The 7,507-nt window shown below is 27.1% G+C and overlaps 1 protein-coding gene across 1 annotated transcript in view; it reads right to left on the reverse strand.

Moving 5' to 3' along the window:
- Positions 1 to 2,215, reverse strand: part of LOC111620158 (serine/threonine-protein kinase pak-1-like) — a 42,889-nt gene extending 40,674 nt beyond the window's left edge. The window contains exon 1 of the mRNA XM_023362028.1: positions 2,084 to 2,215. The gene's annotated coding sequence lies outside the window, so the exon portion shown is untranslated. The remainder of the gene's footprint in view (positions 1 to 2,083) is intronic.
- Between the last annotated feature and the right edge of the window lie 5,292 nt (positions 2,216 to 7,507).

Here is a 7,507-nt window from a genome sequence, read left to right on the forward strand (position 1 = left end):
AATTTTTTTTTTAATTTTTGGAATGTATTTTAAGTCTCCAAATTTTTTTCCCGCGCGAAAGAATTTTATCGCGATTTTAATTTATCTTTAATGACGCACGATTCACGCTTAATTGCTTTTTAATTGTTTTTTAATGAGAGTTTGATATCAAATTTTATTCATCGTTCTAAAGTTGTAGTGCACAAATTTTTCTTCGGTAAAGTTATTTAAAGCTAGTTTCTAATGTCAAAAACGACCTCCGATAGTTTTAAAATTTTTTTAATTAATATATTTTATTATATAGTCTATAAGTTTAATTAAGTCGGGGGGTCGAAAATCGCAATAAAAATTTTAACTTTTTAAAAATATACGGCCAGCTAGTATTCACCCTACTATAAACCCATCGCCTCCCGAGACTTCTGAGAATGTCCCGGGAAATCCAACTCCAGCTGTGTTCAAGGTCATCCAGCTGTGTAAACAATGACTCATCAGTGTCAAATTTCACAGAAAGGCGAGACAAAGGAAAATAAAATTTGAAGCTTTTTCTTCAAAATTAACGCATTTCTTTTGTTTTTTTTCCAGTTTTAAGTATTTTTTTATGTTTAATCACATTGATATCAAAAATGTCTTTGTACGCAACGGGTTAATGTCAAAATAAATAAAAAGAATGTCATACACTTTTCATTTCCCTATATAAAGAATTTATAAAATAAATTTTAAAAAAATTTTAAAGATACTGAAATATGTATTACCCCAACGTTAAAAAATAAATGTAAATTAATTCATCATAATGAACAAAATAATTAAGATAAATCTGAAATGTCTACAGTTGTATATTGTATAAACTGTACATGTAATAATAAAAATAAAAAATTTTATATAGAAACCAAACACCAATTAAAATTCAGAATTAAAGAACACAAAGCTGATATTACGGTTAAAATGTAGAGAATGTACAATCGCTATGGTTTATGCATGTCACAAAACATAACTATAAAATAGATACAAATAATATTTAAATTTTATGAAAAGAAAAAAATTTAATAAAAAGGAGAATTAAAAACACCATTTCATAAAAAAGGCAAAAACTGTTAAATTTAAATGATGAACTAAAATTAAACATGTGTTGGAAGTGTGTTGGTATGACATCATCCACCAATATATACATAGGTTCTGTGAACTACAACATTATGTTAAAAACTAATTCTAATAGAGTAGTTAAAGTGTACAAGAAGGCAAAAGTTGTAAGGCCAAATTTGTAACACTTTAATGTATATACTTTATGTATGGATTTAAAAATGTAACGAAAATCCAAAATGTAAGTCATTCTATAAATTTTAAAAATATTTATGTAAAAAAACTATAATAATTTTGATGTAACCTAGTAAAGAAAAGAACTGAAAAAACATTATTAATGAAAAAAAAATTGACAACAACAAATTTTTTATATGTAAACAGTTTAACTATAAGTAATATCATAAAAATTTTGTAAAAATACCACTTAGAATAATTTATAAATACAATTTTAACTTTTATGTACTTTAATTTATAATACAACTGAAGAGGGCCAAACAGTAATTTAGCCAAAATGCATATTGTAAAAAGAAGTATGTTATTGAATAAAACATCTTTGTAAAAGCAATTATTATTCACTAATGTCTCAATTAGTAAGCAGTTAAAGAATAAATTGAGATCATCTCATAATCTCAACCAAATTATCACAATGTTTATATTAATTAAAACTAACTGAAATTAAGCATATTATTGTTTAATGTTATATTTAATTACAAAAAATATATTGTTTAATATTAATTATATTGTCGTTTATATAACAATTAATAAAAATATGATATAATGTAATTACATAATTTTGTTTTTTGAATCTATTAAATTTATTTAGAATTAAAAATCACTAATCATCTGTAGCATAGCTACAAAATTTTGCTGCCTGCCAAGTGCCCCATGTGTTTGCACCCAAAGCAGCAACCCATTCTCTCCATAGTTACATCACTGCTCTTCACAGATATAATAAGGAAATCTTGCCAGTCCCCTAGTGCTTTTTATAACTAAGTTCAACTGTATACACACAATGATGAAAACTTACCAGAATTAAAATAATTAGAATAATAAGAATGAGTTATGGATGTCGTTGAATCATTTAATGAATTAATATCTTTGGATTCCTCATCTGAACTATAATATGATGTATCACAACCACTTGATCCATAAAAATCTGAAAATAAAAAAATTTAATGATAAATAGTTTATAGTTTAATATATAGAATAATAAATAAATAACAGTTTAAGTTAAAAATTTTCTTTAAATTAAAATATCTTTCCCTATGATATTTTTATTATTACTTATTTAAAATTAACAAGATAAAACAATAAATTTAATATTTATTACTTTAAACTCGTTTGTTTTAACTATATTAGTATTATTTTTAACTGTAGTCTTTTCAAAAAAAAAAAATCAATAAAGGAAAAAAGTAAAATTGCTTTTTTTTCCATCTAAGTTACTCAATTCTGTATTGATATAATAGTATACAGATAAACAGTTTTTAGAAGCTGAGTTAGAAAGATTTATTTATTTCATTACTTACGGTTTATAAACTTATGCCTGAGCATTACAACTCAGTTAAAAAGATTTTTGATTTGGCAGAAAAAACTGGTAATCATTTTCAATGAAACAATTTTAAACTTTAACTAGCAAAAGTTATTTATTTTAATAAGCATTTTCAGCTGTCTACACAGCCATCTTCAAGATCCAACAAAAATGAATTAGAATATAGTTTAGAATGTATGCATTTTAAATTAAAATGTAGAAAAAGAATTGCATTTAAATAAGAATATCATATCCAAATACAAATAAAGTAAAAAATAAAGATGTAGTAAAGTAACAAGTACATTTTGTATTATTTTCATAATAAAGTAACAAAATATGGACATATAGATAATAACCTCACCACACAACTCAAGGAATGTCAGTATGATGTGTAAAAAGGAAAATGTACAACTGCATTAGCCATTATGTTAATGACACCTGAAAACATCCATCATTTTGACAATGCAAAGCTCCTCAAGACAGCTAGAGGCCAAACTATGGAAAAAAATCCTTAAAAGTTAATATTTAAGCACACCAAACACTGTATATAAACCACAAGGATGCCCTTTCTCAGCCTGAAAATATTTTGTTTGTATATACTAAATCAGAGTTCCTCTTATTACCTACTTTACATGTATGTTTTGTTACTTTATTATTTTCATTTTTACTTTTGTTTTTTCTACTTTATTTGTTTGCAGTTTCAATTGTGATATTCTTATTTAAATGCAATTATTTTTCTACATTTAAATTAAATTCAAATTGCATATATTCTGTACTATATTTGAGGCAGAGCATTAGTGAAGCCTCTTCTATATGGCTTACAAAATTTTGTTTTATCTGAAAATTTGATCAATAGATTTTAATTAATTCAAATTTCACTAATTGAGATGAAGAATCCAAAAATGTAATAAAAATAGGGATCTATGACTTTGTTTTCAAGATACAAGGTCTTAGCACAAGTGCACACAACTTTGTTGGATAATATCACAGGTTGCTAGCATATCTTCTATGGGCTTATATTGATAGAATTGAGTCCTTTCTCAAAAGTGGATGGACCAATTTTGATTAATTGCAATGAGGAATCCAGAAATGTAATAAGGGTCCATGTAAATGTAAAAAATAGGATTCCATGACTTTGTTTTTGATATACAGTAGGTCAAATTGACAATGCCCATGCTCCCTGACTTAATTGAGCATGCCTAATGGAATTTAGGGATAAAAAAAAAATAAAAAAAAATGCAACATTGCATGTGCCTAACAGAAAATAGGTGTGAAAAACAAACAAAGCTGAAGAACAAAGCAATTGATGCCAACTGCTTTGTTCTTGGATTGTTTTTCTGTGTCAGTAAGTTTGTGGCAGCAAATGCAAAGTTTGCCTTTGCAACTGTCAGCTGTAAGGATCACTTCTTTCTGACTCCATCTCAATTCTATTGTGATACAACAAAGTTACACAATGTACTGTACTAGTGTATTCCATTTCTATTGAATCCTGAAGATGCTTGCATATACAGATAAAATGTTTGATAAAATAAATAATTTTTGCAGGTTGAGGTTTAAAGTTTTTTACTGAAAAAGATTTTTGATTAATTTCAGTATCGGTCTTGTATTTCTCCTATCTTATTAATTGTATTTACTTTTCCTCATAGTCTTAATCACCTATTTTGAACCAATTACAGTGTGCAGATGACAAAAACAAACAAAAATGAATGTTTTCAAACTCCTTCTGAGTCCTTCATCAGGAGTTTGAAAATGTTCGTTTTTGTTTGTTTATCATCTACACACCATAATGGTTCAGAATATGTGATTAACTATATTCTGGTGTAGTGAGTGGTTGTTTACTCATAGTCTTATTTATCTATAGAAAAGAAAACACTTATATTGATGTTACTAGAATAAAAACTAATTGTAAAACTTGCAAATATTTTTTTCTTAATTTTTTAAAGCATTTATTCAGGCTTATATAATACATATCAAAGAAAACAAAACTCAAGTGGAGCAAATTTAAATACAAACTATTTTTGAAAACTCTTTTGAGATTAACAAATTTTAATTTATATTGGAAGTATTTATAACAATCATATATGCTTCATAAATTTAGTCAATAAAGAATGAGAATTATATATTTTTACTATTCACATTGATCTATAATGTTAAATTTGATTAAATTATAAAAATTGTTTAAAAAATTTTGCCATATATCATTTTCCTAATGGCATTACTGCAGATATTTCACATCAAAATTTCCATTGGATTGTCTTATGAAAAATCAACTGTTTCTTACAATACTCAGCTAAGACTCCATTTCAATTTGAGATAAATCTTTTCTCAATTGCTAGTTTTATAATTTTGTAAATTCTACAAGTATATTTTAAAACTTTGTATTTTGTTTGTTTTTTTAATTTCAGTCCATAGTTTGATAATTATATTATTTATTTTATTATAAAATATACCTGAGGGCTGTACTTAGTCCCAGATGTTTGCCTATATACTTGTACAACTATTTACAATTAATTTAAAAACTTTAAAATACGTTTAAAACATTTTAATTATGTTTTTACTCTACTGAATAAGATTTTAGTTCAGCATTTCTGAATATAGAGAGCAAAATTTTATCACAGCATGGTGAATATACTACTTGAGAAAAATGATGCAACTCAGGATATTACATGGTGAGTAGTATTCATTAGTTCTCTGTGTTTAGCATGTCAGTTGCTGGAGTAGAATGGTTTGCTGATTTAAGAGTCAAATTCATTGTTATTTATTGCATGAGATTAAAGTATTAATAGCCAGAATTACTACTATGCATCCAAGGATTGACCTGAACTGTTTGTCACTGACATAAAAAATAAGATTATACTGTATTATATCAAAAGATTGGATTTTATGATGTAGCCAGTTTTTTTTATAGCATGTTGAACTTTTGCTTATTAAAAAGCTTATTTTTATATATGAAAAGTACTAATGATCAGTTTTAAGAAGTTTATAATGTTAAATATTTATAGAAGTCATCTAAAAATTAAATATTTATAACTATTATGGGAAAAATGTTCTCTTAATGATCATTACAAAATCGTATTNATTTGTGTTACATAATAGTTATTATGGCAGAAAAAATAATATAACTTTTTTTCTGTACCCCTAAACAACCTATCGCGTACCTCCAGGATTACGCGTACCCCGGGTTGGGAATCGCTGCTCTAAAATATCAAAAAATGAAGAATTTTTCTAATCTTCAGCATTAATTTAACACATTTTTATTTTCTAAATAACAGTAATCTCAGAACTTAATTTTGTCATATTTCAATCAGTCTACTAATGAACTTTTATTTATAATAAAGATTTGTTGTCAAAAACTACAAAGAATAACTAACGTAACATCACTCCAGGTAAAGATGTTTTCCCCAAAGAATGATATCTCCACTTACAACCACTTGTTTGTATTCTCCTGGTGTGAAATGTGAACAAGCACTGAGAATACCTGGAGGAATGGGAGTGTTGCTTGTTTCACACACAAAATATTTACATATTTGTGTATGGTGGTATTTGTACATTATGCAGCAAAATGACAGCAGAAGAAATGACCCAGTCATTTCCAAAGGAATAAAAAAGCATTCATTTCCAACTTCCTTTATTCACCAGAAAGAAATATAACTCTGACTTTAACAAATTTAATCATTAGATATTCTTTTAAAAAATTATACATATATTTTAAATAGATAAGAAAAAAAATGTTTTAAAAATTATATATGCTAAAATATTTAAAATATTTTCTCTTATTCAATTGTGCTTGTTGGGCTGAAATTTGAAAAAATTGTAGATTAAATCTCACTGTCATCCATCCCTCTTTCCTTAATCTAGAGAACAGAGTTAGATGAAAGACTAGATCAGATATGGAAGCCTTAGGACAGGAGGGCCCAATTAACTATATACGAACTTTCGATGCAAACTGGAAGTCACATTATTTCAATTCAAAACTTCCCCTGAAAGCAGTTACTAGATGACTGGAACGACTCTATTGCTAACAGAAAAGTATGAGTTACAGGGGCAAGACACTTCAACATTAATTTGAGGTGGAGAGCATATATTTTAAATTAAATAAATTTAAAAAATGATTAAAATTTGCAGCCCAGCATTGGACAATGTCACAATAAATAATTTCTCATTTAATTTTTAATTGAATTTGCTTCAATCATCATCTGTGATTCTTCATTCTTTTTTTTTAATCATCATCTACTCTGCATTTAGATGATTATTGAAAGACAAAAACAAAAGCAAACTAAATTAAATCTAATTTTAAAATGCTTAGTTTACTTCCAAAATACAGGCATTCTTCATAGAACATCTTCCATGTTAATATTTTTTCTAATAGAACATCTCTTGATTTTTAAACTCCAACTTCGTAGATATGAATACATTTCAATAAAACTTACATAGTGTTTCAATTTGTCTCCAATTTTATTTGGAATGTACAAGAGGCATACATAATAGAAGACCAAAAAAGTGCCATTAAAAGTTGGGAGAATGAGCAAAAGCATAGTAATTTTGACATAAAACTTTCAAGCCAGAGGTAACAGTAACTGTGACTGATGACACTATTGATGTGCAAGAACAAAAGACAATAGACCAATAAAATGGCAATGCTTCTCCAGCAGTTCATGAAGCAAGAGCAGTGTAGTATTGTCCAATCTTTTGACAAAAACCAATTGACATACATTTGCACATGCAGGCAAGAAGATAATTACATTATTTGTACAGTTGTGTGCAACTTGAGTTCTAAGGTTCCAAAAACAGCCACAGTTCTGTGGAAGATCCTCTATGGCTGGGACCACAATGAATGCCATTGAGAATCTTCCACAAAACTGGCTATTTTTGGAACCTTAGAACTCTACTTGTACACTTGTGTACAACTCATGTGGTCATCTC

The sequence above is a fragment of the Centruroides sculpturatus genome, unplaced genomic scaffold (assembly GCF_000671375.1).
Source record: "Centruroides sculpturatus isolate CEXI.00-Female unplaced genomic scaffold, Cexi_2.0 scaffold202, whole genome shotgun sequence".
In the NCBI taxonomy this organism is placed as follows: domain Eukaryota; kingdom Metazoa; phylum Arthropoda; class Arachnida; order Scorpiones; family Buthidae; genus Centruroides; species Centruroides sculpturatus.